The sequence below is a fragment of the Oncorhynchus nerka genome, linkage group LG20 (genome assembly GCF_034236695.1).
Source record: "Oncorhynchus nerka isolate Pitt River linkage group LG20, Oner_Uvic_2.0, whole genome shotgun sequence".
Classification (NCBI taxonomy): Eukaryota; Metazoa; Chordata; class Actinopteri; order Salmoniformes; family Salmonidae; genus Oncorhynchus; species Oncorhynchus nerka.
In genome coordinates, this window is record NC_088415.1 from 47497444 (window position 1) to 47511726 (window position 14283).

Here is a 14283-nt window from a genome sequence, read left to right on the forward strand (position 1 = left end):
CCCATATCAAAATCATCTGTACTGTCAAAGGTACTGGAGTCCTTAGTTAGTAGGCAGCTAAAGATCTACTTCCAAGAAAACAACATCTTAAATGGAATGCAATCAGGTTTTAGGTCTGGCCACATCACTGTTTCAGCAACATTGAACGTTTTAAATGACATCCACTGTGCTCTTGACAACAAGTTACATTGTGTGTCTGTCTTTATTGATTTGTCGAAAGGCTTTTGACACCGCGGACCATGCTGTGTTAGTGCAAAGGTTAAAATGTTGTGGAATTACTGGTCATACTCTAGATTGGTTTGTAAGTTACCTATCAAAATGTACACAATGTGTAATGGCGGATGGTTGTAAATCTGAGTCCATAGAGGTGTGCTCAGGTGTCCCGCAAGGTTCTATTTTGGGCCCACTGTTGTTAATTTTGTATATCAACAACATTGGTGATCTTACTGAACCAGCGGATGTTCATTTTTATGCAAATTATACTGTTCTTTATTCAAATGGTAGTAGTTTATCTTTAGCTTTTGAAAATGCCCAAAGAGCATTTAACATCATATAACAGAATCTGTATGTTTTAAAGCTGGTTCTAAATTTTGGTAAAACAAAATGCATGGTATTTCCAAATGACAGGCATGTTACTAATCATGTCATTGCTACATTGGCTGGATATACTATAGAGCAAGTTAAAGTGTACAAATATTTGGGTATGTGGGTTGGTGATAAGCTGAGCTTCACTGTGCATGTAGAGAACTTGATAAGGAAGCTCAAGCTAAAAATAGGTTTTAATTACCGGCATAAGGCTTGTTTTTCTTTGGAGGCCAGGAAGGAGCTAGTACGATGTACATTGCCGGTGGTTTAGATTTTAGTGATGTTATATACAGTTGAATTCGGAAGTTTACATACACTTAGGTTGGAGTCATTAAAACTTGTTTTTTAACCACTCCACAAATTCCTTGTTAACAAACTATAGTTTTGGCAAGTCGGTTAGGACATCTACTTTGTGCATGACACAAGTCATTTTTCCAACAATTGCTTACAGACAGATTATTTCACTGTATCACATTTCCAGTGGGTCAGAAGGTTACATACTAAGTTGGCTGTGCTTTTAAACAGCTTGGAAAATTCCAGAAAATTATGTCATGGCTTTAGAAGCTTCTGATAAGCTAATTGACACCATTTGAGTCAGTTGGAGGTGTACCTGTGGATGTATTTCAAGGCCTACCTTCAAACTCAGTGCCTCTTTGCTTGACATGGAAAAATCTAAAGAAATCAGCCTCAGAAAAATTGTAGACCTCCACAAGTCTGGTTCATCCTTGGGTGCAATTTCCCAAACGCCTGAAGGTACCACAACAAAGGACCTTGTGAAGATGCTGGGGGAAACAGGTACAAAAGTATCTATATCCACAGTAAAACGAGCCCTATATCGACATAACCTGAAAGGCCGCTCAGCAAGGAAGAAGCCACTGCTCCAAAACCGCCTTAAAAAAGCTAGACTACGGTTTGCAACTGCACATGGGGACAAAGATCGTACTTTGGGGAGAAATGTCCTCTGGTCTGATGAAACAAAAATAGAACTGTTTGGCCATAATGACCATCGTTATGTTTAGAGGAAAAATGGGGAGGCATGCAAGCTGAAAACATCATCCCAACCGTGAAGCACGGGGGTGGCAGCATCATGTTGTGGGGGTGCTTCGAAGGGACTGGTGCACTTCACAAAATAGATGGCTCATGAGGTTGGAAAATTATGTGGATATATTGAAGCAACATCTCAAGACAGTTAAAGCTTGGTCGTAAATGGGTCTTCCAGATGGACAATGACCACAAGCATACTTCCAAAGTTGTGGCAAAATGGCTTAAGGACAACAAAGTCAAGGTATTGGAGTGGCCATCACAAAGCCCTGACCTCAATCCTATAGAAAATGTGTGGGCAAAAATGAAAAAATGTGTATGAGCAAGGAGGCCTACAAACCTGACTCAGTTACACCAGCTCTGTCAGGAGGAATGGGCGAAAATTCACCCAACTTATTGTGGTAAGCTTGTGGAAGGCTACCCGAAACATTTGACCCATTTCAACAATTTAAAGGCAATGCTACCAAATATAAATTGAGTGTATGTAAACTTCTGACCCACTAGGAATGTGTTGAAAGAAATAAAAGCTGAAAGAAATAATTCTCTCTACTATTATTCTGACATTTCACATTCTTAAAATAAAGTGGTGATCCTAACTTATCTAATAGAGGGAATTTTTACTAGGATTAAATGTCAGGAATTGTGTAAAACTGAGTTTAAATGTATTTGGCTAAGGTGTATGTAAACGTCCGACTTCAACAGGCCTCAACCACTACCCTGAGAGCACTTGATTCAGTATATCATGCGGCCCTCAGGTTCATTACAAATCAGAAACGTCAAACACATTATCGTGATCTCGACAGCGCTGTTGGCTGGTCGTCATTGACCTTGCGTATGTTTAAACACTGGTATACACTGATTTATAAGGCCATATTGGGTAAAATGCCATTTTATCTCTGTTCTTTTTTAGTCAGGTCGGTAAATAAATATAAATTACGGTCCCATTCTGATTTGCTTCTAACAGTACCAAAAATTAGAACAGAACATGGTAGAAATAGTTTTAGTTACTCAGCTCCGTGGTCCTGGAATTCTCTCCTGAACATTAAAAAATTTGATGATAATAGTTTTGTTGGTGGAGTTTAAACACTTGATCAATGTATATGTCATAGAAGAGTGTAATTGTCTTTAGGACAGCTGTTTTTTAGTCAAGTATGTGAACTGTATGTGTGTTTATAGTTTTGTTTAATGTTGTTAGTGTATGTAAGTTATTTTGTCTGAAAGGTTGTTCCTCCAGCTGCTATTGGACCAGCTGCTATTGGACCAGCTGCTATTGGACCAGGTGCTATTGGACCAGGTGCTATTGGACCAGGTGCTATTGGACCAGGTGCTATTGGACCAGGTGCTATTGGACCAGGTGCTATTGGACCAGATGCTATTGGACCAGATGCTATTGGACCAGGTCTCTGGTGAGAAAAGTTCTCTCAATGAGAAAAGCCTGAATAAATAAAGGTTAAATAAAATAAATAAAAAAGTAGACAGACTACACAGCACGCTAAAGAATAAACATTTCAACGAGTGCCCAGCCCATATACAGTACAGCCCATACTTATAAACTGGGGACTGTCCCCATTTGAACATCTTCATGGGAGACAGAGATATTATAAGCCATGTAGTGTATCCAATAGCCCCAAAGCCACTCAGATACATTTAGCACTCCATGTTATAGCGTAACAAAGAATGTTCTTAATTCAACGGTTGTTAAATTAATTTCAACTTTACTATCTGTGCGGAAGATAAGAGAAGTAGAAAAGTTAGCAGTAAACTTTGAAAATAAATCGTCTTTCAGGGCTGTGCGATTTCAGCATGTCCAAAGGGGACAGTGAGTGGGATATCCTGAACTGCAGTCAACACACTGCTATGAGCCAATGAGTCAGCAGCTCTAAGATGCTGTTGCTAAGACGACACCATGGTAATGGATTTCCATCCATCTGTCCCAACACCCCATATGGATCCACTCAAAAGAAGTACTATACAAATGAATACGATTGATTGATTGTAAGTTCGTGATAGTATCAAAGCCTGTTCCCAGAACTGTTTGTGCCTACTCCTTTTCACTCAATGTCACACCAAACACATTTAGCATGACAATTCCATAAGGAGTTGGCAAGAGAGCAAAACCAGACTGGTACCCATTCTAACAGAATCAGCAGCTTTAGCAACCCAAACCACTTTGTTATGCCCTTACTATGGCTTCACTGGCAGATGACATATTACAAATGAAATCAAATCAAATGTTATTTGTCACATGCGCCGAATACAACAGGTATTCTCACCTTACCGTGAAATGTTGACTTACAAGTCCTTAACCAACAATGCAGTTCAAGAAATAGAGTTAAGAAAATATTGACTAAATAAACTATAGTTTTTAAAAAAGAAAGAAGAACAATACTGAAATGGCATGTTGCAGGGTGTGCTTTACCAAAAACACACATTGTGATACAGTGAACACATACGATAATAGCTGCATCCCATTACAAGGGTTGTATTCATTAGGGCACACTCTAGCAACACGTTTAGCAATGAAAAATGAAAACAATCATTTATTTTTGGACAAGTTCAGGTAGCACCCTCCCTCTTTCAATCCATGTTCTTCCGTTTGATGCTTAATGGTGAATGTGAATTACCATGAATCCCCCCCCCCTACACTCATCATCATCATTCCTTTGATGAAGAGAATCTAAGGGCTCCTTGAAGGCATGTCTGATTTAAAACGTTTTCGATAACTTATTTTCTATTCCCCTTACCACACACTCTCTCATGCTCTTCCCCTCCATTTTATCGTCCAATCTCTCATCATTATACTTTCCATCCATTTTTTCTCTCTCCATCTATCGTCCTCGCTTTCCCTCTGTCTCTCCAATTCCACAACAGCATGTGACACCAGTTCCCAATTATCTGGGTGCCTTTGTCTTGCCTTACAGGGGGTGCTGCTGCGGTGTTTTATGTAATAATGACTGTCCTGGATTAAACTAGCCCTGCTACTAGTCATCATTGACACTGCCTTGCGAGTGTCGAGGGGTGTGTTATCATCATCATCACCACTGTGACTGTTTCACAACCTCACCACTTAGCCCCCACCCGTCAGGCCAGACCAGACCAGACCAGGCCAGGCCAGACCAGGCCAGACCAGACCAGACCAGACAGCTAAATCCCACTTACTGCATTTACCAGACCCTCTTCTTTCTCTCTTTAAAACAAAATAAATATATATTTTGTGTTTATTGGATAGAATATTGACAGAAACGGTAGAGTGTGTGCTGAAATAGCAGTGGATCTCGTGGTTCGAACCCATGCCGCAGTGTCGTTTTTTCCCCCTCCATTGGCAGCGACTGAGACCACCCCAGGCTACAGACCCTCTTCTATATGTAGAAAGAACACATGAACATGCAGTGTGCAGACATACAGTAATCAGCGTTTGGGAAGCTACTCTGAAAATATAGGTTTACCAAGCTACCAATTACTTTACACTGGAAGAAGCTAAACTACACTAAAGCTACCCAAGGAAAAATATAGTTTAATTTGAAAAATCATCATATGGAAATCTGACATGGCTACAAATTGCAATGGCAATTGGGGTCATATGTTAACAGAATGTGTAATTTAGCCTATTAAACACAAAAACAAATGTTTGAAGTGAGAATTAGTTAGGTGTGATGCCGAAAAGAAAGAAAAGGATTACCTACTTTACCCAGATTTTATTTGAGCTAAAACAGTAGTGTATAGTTCCAGTAGTAAGCTGCATGGCAAAAAGGTCATTAACTACTGAAAACACTACCGAGATTTGAATTTAGTTCAACTACCACTAAGCTACCGCAAAATGGAGTTAAACTACTAGCTGAACTACATGTAGCTCACTACTCCCCAATACTGCTAGTGATGTGTGTTCTAACATGATACAATGCAACTGTATATTTTCCTGCCCTAAGAATAGGCTCACGAAGACATGAATCTAGACATAGATCTGTACACAGAATACCATCTAACGTCACAAGTAACTCACCCAACATACACTAGCTACGCATAACTCTATAAAAAAAGAACACATACAACCATCCCTTTTACCTCAAAACACTTGGTCACTCAGCCCCAACCCCATGAGTCCCTGCCCATCTTCCGAAAACATCTGAAACCCTAACTTTTCAAACAGTATCTTAAATCATAACCAGCACTTGCACTTAAATCCCCCCCCCTTCTAGCTCTGACTCTACTGACAGCTACGATATAAAGGAAACATGTACTTTCTATGCCTGTTATATGTGGTTGTCCCACCTAGCTATCTGGAGATGAATGTACTGACTATGACTGTGACATGTGGTTGTCCCACCTAGCTATCTGGAGATGAATGTACTTTCTATGACTGTGATATGTGGTTGTCCCACCTAGCTATCTGGAGATGAATGCACTGACTATGACTGTTATATGTGGTTGTCCCACCTAGCTATCTGGAGATGAATGCACTGACTAAGCCTGTGACATGTGGTTGTCCCACCTAGCTATCTGGAGATGAATGTACTGACTATGACTGTTATATGTGGTTGTCCCACCTAGCTATCTGGAGATGAATGTACTGACTATGACTGTGACATGTGGTTGTCCCACCTAGCTATCTGGAGATGAATGTACTGACTATGACTGTTATATGTGGTTGTCCCACCTAGCTATCTGGAGATGAATGTACTGACTATGACTGTGACATGTGGTTGTCCCACCTAGCTATCTGGAGATGAATGTACTTTCTATGACTATGTGACCTATGAATGCACTGGTTAAGCCTGTGACATGTGGTTGTCCCACCTAGCTATCTGGAGATGAATGTACTGACTATGACTGTTATATGTGGTTGTCCCACCTAGCTATCTGGAGATGAATGCACTGACTAAGCTGTGACATGTGGTTGTCCCACCTAGCTATCTGGAGATGAATGTACTGACTATGACTGTTATATGTGGTTGTCCCACCTAGCTATCTGGAGATGAATGTACTGACTATGACTGTGACATGTGGTTGTCCCACCTAGCTATCTGGAGATGAATGTACTTTCTATGACTGTGATATGTGGTTGTCCCACCTAGCTATCTGGAGATGAATGCACTGATAAGCCTGTGACATGTGGTTGTCCCACCTAGCTATCTGGAGATGAATGTACTGACTATGACTGTTATATGTGGTTGTCCCACCTAGCTATCTGGAGATGAATGCACTGACTAAGCCTGTGACATGTGGTTGTCCCACCTAGCTATCTGGAGATGAATGTACTGACTATGACTGTTATATGTGGTTGTCCCACCTAGCTATCTGGAGATGAATGTACTGACTATGACTGTGACATGTGGTTGTCCCACCTAGCTATCTGGAGATGAATGTACTTTCTATGACTGTGATATGTGGTTGTCCCACCTAGCTATCTGGAGATGAATGCACTGACTAAGCCTGTGACATGTGGTTGTCCCACCTAGCTATCTGGAGATGAATGTACTGACTATGACTGTTATATGTGGTTGTCCCACCTAGCTATCTGGAGATGAATGCACTGACTAAGCCTGTGACATGTGGTTGTCCCACCTAGCTATCTGGAGATGAATGTACTGACTATGACTGTTATATGTGGTTGTCCCACCTAGCTATCTGGAGATGAATGTACTGACTATGACTGTGACATGTGGTTGTCCCACCTAGCTATCTGGAGATGAATGTACTGACTATGACATGTGGTTGTCCCACCTAGCTATCTGGAGATTAATGTACTGACTATGACTGTGACATGTGGTTGTCCCACCTAGCTATCTGGAGACTGTAAGTCTCTCTGGATAAAAACGTCTGCTAAATAACTAAATAAAATAAGGACAGTAGAGGACGACACAAGACAGATAGACTGAGCTCCGCCAGATTGGTATCGTATCTTTTTGTCAGTGGAGATGGATGGCGACGTGGGGACTCTAAGTAGGTTACACAGATTACCATCCACAGATTACCATCCCCAGTCTCTGTGGCCTAGAACACTACTGGGAGGCAGAGACTGTCAGGGCTAACAGAAAACAGGCCAGGAAATGTTATTAGCAGCAGGAAATCGCCACCGCCTCCACTTGGGCAAATGCTGATGAACTTCCAATTGTGGTTCATGTTTGGTCAACAACTGTTTATTTGTGGTTGTAATCTGGGATAAATTGAGAGAGACTGTAACAAATGAAATAAATTGGACAAAGACGTCAGATGAACATCCAAACGTGGTTGATATTTGGTTGAGCTCAACAACAACCGTGAATTCCACCGAACCGTGAAACCTTGAAACGCAACCGTTGATTTGTGGTTGCAATCTGGGTTCAAATGAGAGAGAAACTGTGCGAGTTTATGAATGATTTGGGGAAATTCAACAAACTAGTCACATTGGTGCAATGTCATTATGTTGAAAAAGTTGAATATTGTAGATCAGAGGCTGAAAACCTACAATATTGGAGTCACTTTAGAGTCAGTAAGGCTAATAATGTCATTTTTTAAAGGAACAACTATACTGCCATTACCTTGCAGTCCAAATATGCACAATCCTAGGAACAAACTCAACACGCAAGAGTATTTAGCAGCTCTAGCGAGAAAATGGAAGTCAAAACCTGGTTGTAATTAACAACTAGACTAGAGTATAGAGAACATTTTCTTCTAAGACATGCTGAATATTTATTCTCCTACACATCACATCTTAAACTATTTGAAACAAGTACTATGTCGTCAGGGGTCCATGCAGAGGCTCTAATCTTCAACACGTACACGGGTATGGACACACACACTCTCTGTACCTATAAAAGACTCACACACCCCGCCGTGCAAAAAAAACACTATCCCCGTGTACAAACATACACACATGCCAGCCATCACACATACACAGGCTCACATGCACCCTGCATATATCTGTCTGTTTCACGCAGTAGTGAGTTACAGTATCCTTCAGCTCCGGGTAGAAGTTGCCCGTAGGCACAGATCTACGATCAGCTTATCGCCCCCCAAATCCTATTGTTAACCATAAGGAGGGGGACATGAAAAACTGATGTGAGATCAGTGTCTAGGGGAGCAACTCCATCCTTCTCCTACCTTTCACTCGCAAGTAGAAAAGGAGTGTTAGCAGCATCCCTCCTTTCTCTGACGGCAGCAGTATCATCCGCTCCCTCTCTTTACATCCCGGCTTTCCTCTCCTCCTCCTATTCCTCCTCCTCTTTCTTCCTCCGACACTGTTCTCCTCCTGTCTCTCTCTCTCTCTCCCCACTCCCTCCTCCCCCGTTACCCACGAGGTTGCTTCTCAGCAGCCGTCTTTCTCTCTCTCTCTCTCGCTCACACACATACACCCCAGCAGCTGCCCCCTCCGCCCTCCAGGCATAGCCAATGGTAACCCAGTACATTCCTACTCCCTAGTCTTTGGATACGGAGTCTAAAATGTAATACAGTATAAAACAGTTCCCACCAGGGTGCAGTTACCAAACTCACCCACATGATGGCAGAGCTAGCTGTGGGTTTGACACCATCATTTGCACTGAATACATTTCCACCTTTAAATTTAAACATCAGTTTCTATTTTTAGACTAGATGCTGAAGCTCAGAGGAGAGCGGAGGAGGTGGAGGAGAGCGGAGGAGAGCATAGGAGGTGGAGGAGGCGTAGGAGGTGGATGAGAACAGAGGAGAGCGGAGGAGATCATGGGAGGTGGATGAGAACAGAGGAGAGCGTAGGAGGTGGAGGAGGCGGAAGAGAGCGGAGGAGGTGGAGAGCGAAAGTGGTGGAGAGGAGTGTAGGAGGTGGAGGAGAGCGGAGGAGGTGGAGGAGAGCGGAGGAGGTGGAGGAGAGCGGAGGAGGTGGATGAGAGCAGAGGACAGCGGAAGAGGTGGATGAGAACGGAGGAGAGCGGAGAAGGCGGAGAAGGTGGAGGAGGAGGAGGGCAGAGGAGGTGGATGAGAGCAGAGGACAGTGGAAGAGGTGGATGAGAACAGAGGAGAGCGGATGAGAACAGAGGAGAGCGGAGGAGAGCAGAGGACAGTGGAAGAGGTGGATGAGAACAGAGGAGAGCGGATGAGAACAGAGGACAGTGGAAGAGGCGGATGAGAATAGAGGAGAGCGGAGGAGGCGGATGAGAGCAGAGGAGGCGGATGAGAGCAGAAGAGGCAAATGAGAGCAGAGGAGGCGGATGAGAGCAGAAGAGGCAGATGAGAGCAGAGGAGGCGGATGAGAGCAGAAGAGGCAGATGAGAGCAGAGGAGGCAGATGAGAGCAGAGGAGGCAGATGAGAGCAGAGGAGGCAGATGAGAGCAGAGGAGGCAGATGAGAGCAGAGGAGGCAGATGAGAGCAGAGGAGGCAGATGAGAGCAGAGGAGGCAGATGAGAGCAGAGGAGAGCAGATGAGAGCAGAGGAGGCAGATGAGAGCAGAGGAGAGCAGAGGAGGCAGATGAGAGCAGAGGAGGCAGATGAGAGCAGAGGAGGCAGATGAGAGCAGTGGAGGCAGATGAGAGCAGTGGAGAGCAGATGAGAGCAGAGGAGGCGGATGAGAGCAGAAGAGGCAGATGAGAGCAGAGGAGGCAGATGAGAGCAGAGGCAGATGAGAGCAGAGGAGGCAGATGAGAGCAGAGGAGGCAGATGAGAGCAGAGGAGGCAGATGAGAGCAGAGGAGAGCAGATGAGAGCAGAGGAGGCAGATGAGAGCAGAGGAGAGCAGAGGAGGCAGATGAGAGCAGAGGAGGCAGATGAGAGCAGAGGAGGCAGATGAGAGCAGTGGAGAGCAGATGAGAGCAGTGGAGAGCAGATGAGAGCAGAGGAGGCAGATGAGAGCAGAGGAGAGCAGATGAGAGCAGAGGAGGCAGATGAGAGCAGAGGAGAGCAGATGAGAGCAGAGGAGGCAGATGAGAGCAGAGGAGGCAGATGAGAGCAGAGGAGGCAGATGAGAGCAGAGGAGGCAGATGAGAGCAGAGGAGGCAGATGAGAGCAGAGGAGAGCAGATGAGAGCAGAGGAGGCAGATGAGAGCAGAGGAGGTGGAGGAGAGCAGAGGAGGTGGATGAGAGCAGAGGAGGTGGAGAGCGAAAGTGGTGGAGGAGAAGAGCGGAGGAGGCGGAGAGCGAAAGTGGTGGAGGAGGAGAGCGGAGGAGGTGGAGGAGGAGAGCAAAAGTGGTGGAGGAGGAGAGCGAAGGTGGAGGAGGAGAGCAAAAGTGGTGGAGGAGGAGAGCGAAGGTGGCGGAGGAGGAGAGCGAGTGGTGGAGGAGGAGAGCGAAAGTGGTGGAGGAGGAGAGCGAACGTGGTGGAGGAGGAGAGCGAACGTGGTGGAGGAGGAGAGCGAACGTGGTGGAGGAGGAGAGCGGAGAGGCAGAAGAGGAGAGCGGAGGAGGCGGAAGAGGAGAGCGAAAGTGGTGGAAGAGGAGAGCGAAAGTGGTGGAGGAGAAGAGCGGAGGAAGAGGAGAGCGAAAGTGGTGGAGGAGGACAGCGGAGGAGGCGGAAGAGGAGAGCGAAAGTGGTGGAGGAGAAGAGCGGAGGAGGCGGAGAGCAAAAGTGGTGGAGGAGGAGAGCGGAGAGGCGGAAGAAGAGAGCGGAGGAGGTGGAAGAGGAGAGCGAAAGTGGTGGAGGAGAAGAGCAGAGGAGGCAGAGAGCGAAAGTGGTGGAGGAGAAGAGCAGAGGAGGCAGAGAGCGAAAGTGGTGGAGGAGGAGAGCGAAGGAGGCGGAAGAGGAGAGCGAAAGTGGTGGAGGCAGAGAGCGAAAGTGGTGGAGGAGGAGAGCGAAGGAGGTGGAGGAGGATAGCAAAAGTGGCAGAGGAGGAGAGCGAAGGTGGTGGAGGAGAAGAGCGGAGGAGGCGAGCGGAGGAGAGACAAAGTGGTGGAGGAGAGTGGAGGAGGCGGAGGAGGAGAGCGGAGGAGGCGGAGGAGGAGAGCGGAGGAGGCGAGCAAAAGTGGTGGAGGAGAGCGGAAGAGGTGGATGAGAGCAGAGGACAGTGGAAAGGTGGATGAGAGCAGAGGAGAGCGGAGGAGGCGAGCAAAAGTGGTGGAGGAGAGCGTAGGAGGTGGAGGAGGAGAGTAGAGGATGAGAACGAGAGTGGAGGACAGCGGAAGACGTGGAGGAGAGCGGAGGAGGTGGAGGAGGAAGAGGAGGAGAGCAGAGGAGGAGAGCGGAGGAGAGCAAAAGTGGTGGAGGAGAGCGGAGGAGGTGGAGGAGGAAGAGGAGGAGAGCAGAGGAGGAGAGCGGAGGAGGTGGATGAGAGCGGAAGACGTGGAGGAGAGAGGAGGAGGAGAGCGGAGGAGGTGGAGGAGAGCTGAGAGAGGAGAGATGGAGGAGAGCGGAGGAGGAGAGCAGGAGGTGGAGGAGAGCGTAGGAGGTGGAAGAGAGCGTAGGAGGTGGAAGAGAGCGGAGGAGGTGGGGGAGAGCGGAGGAGGTGGGGGAGCGGAGGAGGTGGGGAGAGCGGAGGAGGTGGGGGAGAGGGAGGAGGTGGGGAGAGGGAGGAGGTGGGGAGAGAGGAGGTGGGGGAGGGGAGGTGGGGAGAGCGGAGGAGGTGGGGGAGAGGGGAGGAGCTGGAGAGAGGAGGAGGAGAGCGAAGGAGAGTGGAGGAGGAGAGCGAAGGAGAGTGGAGAAGGAGAGTGGAGGAGGAGAGCGAAGGAGAGTGGAGAAGGAGAGCGGAGGAGGAGAGCGGAGGAGGAGAGAGGAGGAGGAGAGAGGAGGAGAGTGGAGGAGCCTTAAGCTTATGGTGTTCATGTCCTGTGTGGTGGCGCAATTGTTCTGGACCTAGATGCTATGGGTGTGCACTACTTTATACCTACTATACACACACACACACTCACATATTGTTACATACAGTATATGGAAGGATTTCAAAGTTATGACATTATTCCCACGCACCTGCAATGAATTAACTCAGATGTGCGAGCGCTTTTTTGAATATATGGAAAAATTAAAACAAGCGTAACACACACAATTGCAAAAAGTTCACGCCTTACATGAGGAGCTAATGAAACCATAAATTCCACCTTTGGCACCATAAAACCCTGTTACTGCAGATACTGTTACTGCTGCTGCCAGTAACAGTATCTACCAGCCAAGTATGTATTGTTTTGTATGCCAAGTAACAGGGAACCAGCTAATAATGTTGCAACAATGGGGAGGTTGTGCATTTTCCACATTCCTTCACACATTGTTTATTGCCGTCTCCCTGTCCGGTCCCACAGGCTTTATCAGAGCAGGTCTGAGGTGGATTGGGACCAGCAATCTGCTCCTTGGGCATTTCTAACACACAAACACACAGTTGAGAGGAGTACAGGGTCAAGCTGCAGTGCAGGGCCCCTGGATGGAGAGCATGTTGTGAGCTTAAGGGACTTGCTCAAAGGCCCAACGGTAGTGGATTGAAATTAGGATATGAATCCAGTTGCCAGATCAATTTCACCCTTTTTTTTTTTTACCAGCACCCAGTCTAGGATTCAAACAGGTGACCTTTCGGCTACAGCCCCCCCCTCAACACAAGCATTTTCCACATTCCTTCACAGTGAGAGTATAGCAGTCTCCCTGTCCGGTACCACAGGCTGCGCGGATTGAGACCACACATCCGCTCCTTGGGCATTTCTAACAAACTAGACAATTATTGTCCTCAAGGCCCCCACACCGCCCATTTCCCCTCTTGAGGCCACCATTACTAGACAAATAATCAGACAGGCCAACTGGGCTAAAGACGGACTAGCCCATCTGGCATTTGCCAAACTTGCCCTGTGTCCAGTCGGTCTCTGGAGCAGGGCTAAGGCACGTTACTTTATCAGCCTATCACTGAAGGAGACCTCGCTACCACAGCACTACACAAACATGGACACCTATCTGAATATGGCCTTCACACCTTCTACATGAGCAAAGTGGAACCGATGGTGATGTTTTGGTGATATAACAAGAATGAACAGTAGAAGACATAGGAGTGCACCCAGTCTTGCGTTTTGGGCCATGACAGTTTGAGGCTTTTATTTGGGGAGGTAAATCTGATCCTAGACCTGCAGATAAGAAGCTAAAACCAGATCGGCAGTTGAGACTAACAGCGCCATTTTGTGATGTTCTAAACATGCTCTAAACATCAAGAACCCCCAAGTAGATCGCCGTTGTCACATTATGTAGGAGTTGAACATTGCTAGCTCTCAATCCTGTTCTTCTTCTTTTTTTTTAAGCCGAGAGACAAGAGACAGAGACAGATAAAGTAATGGAAAGAGGGACAGAAAAACATATAGGGGGCGGGTTAAAAAGAGGCAATCATCACATCCCCCAGCTTTTACAATCCCCTGCCCACTGGAGATGTAGCCTAGCCCTAGCTAGTGCTATAGTCCCATTGTTGCTATTGAGCGTATGCTAACTAAGTGGTTCCCCAGTGGGGGCATTAACCAGTGGGCGAGCCAGTCCTTTGTGGATTAGCTGCGCTGAACAGATGTGCCTCGCGGGCTAGCACCATTCACCAGAGGTCCAATCTGAGGGAGAAACATGAAATTCAGCGACCGCCTGGTCTGAACCACTTCAAATCCTGTCCCATCAGCTCCGAACAAGGTCAGCCCAGGCCTCATCCACAACATATGGGTCAGATACATAATTGAAGGCAGAAAACGATACTAACGATAGTGGTGTGTGAAGTGAATTGCAGTCAGGCCAGATACGGCTATGAGGGTGAGACAAAATGAGGGCAGGCG

The 14283-nt window shown here is 46.3% G+C and overlaps 1 protein-coding gene across 1 annotated transcript in view; it reads right to left on the minus strand.

The window, feature by feature from the left end:
* Window positions 1–14283, minus strand: part of LOC115102597 (protein kinase C, zeta) — a 168953-nt gene that overhangs the window by 73542 nt on the left and 81128 nt on the right. The gene's annotated exons all lie outside the window — the stretch shown is intronic.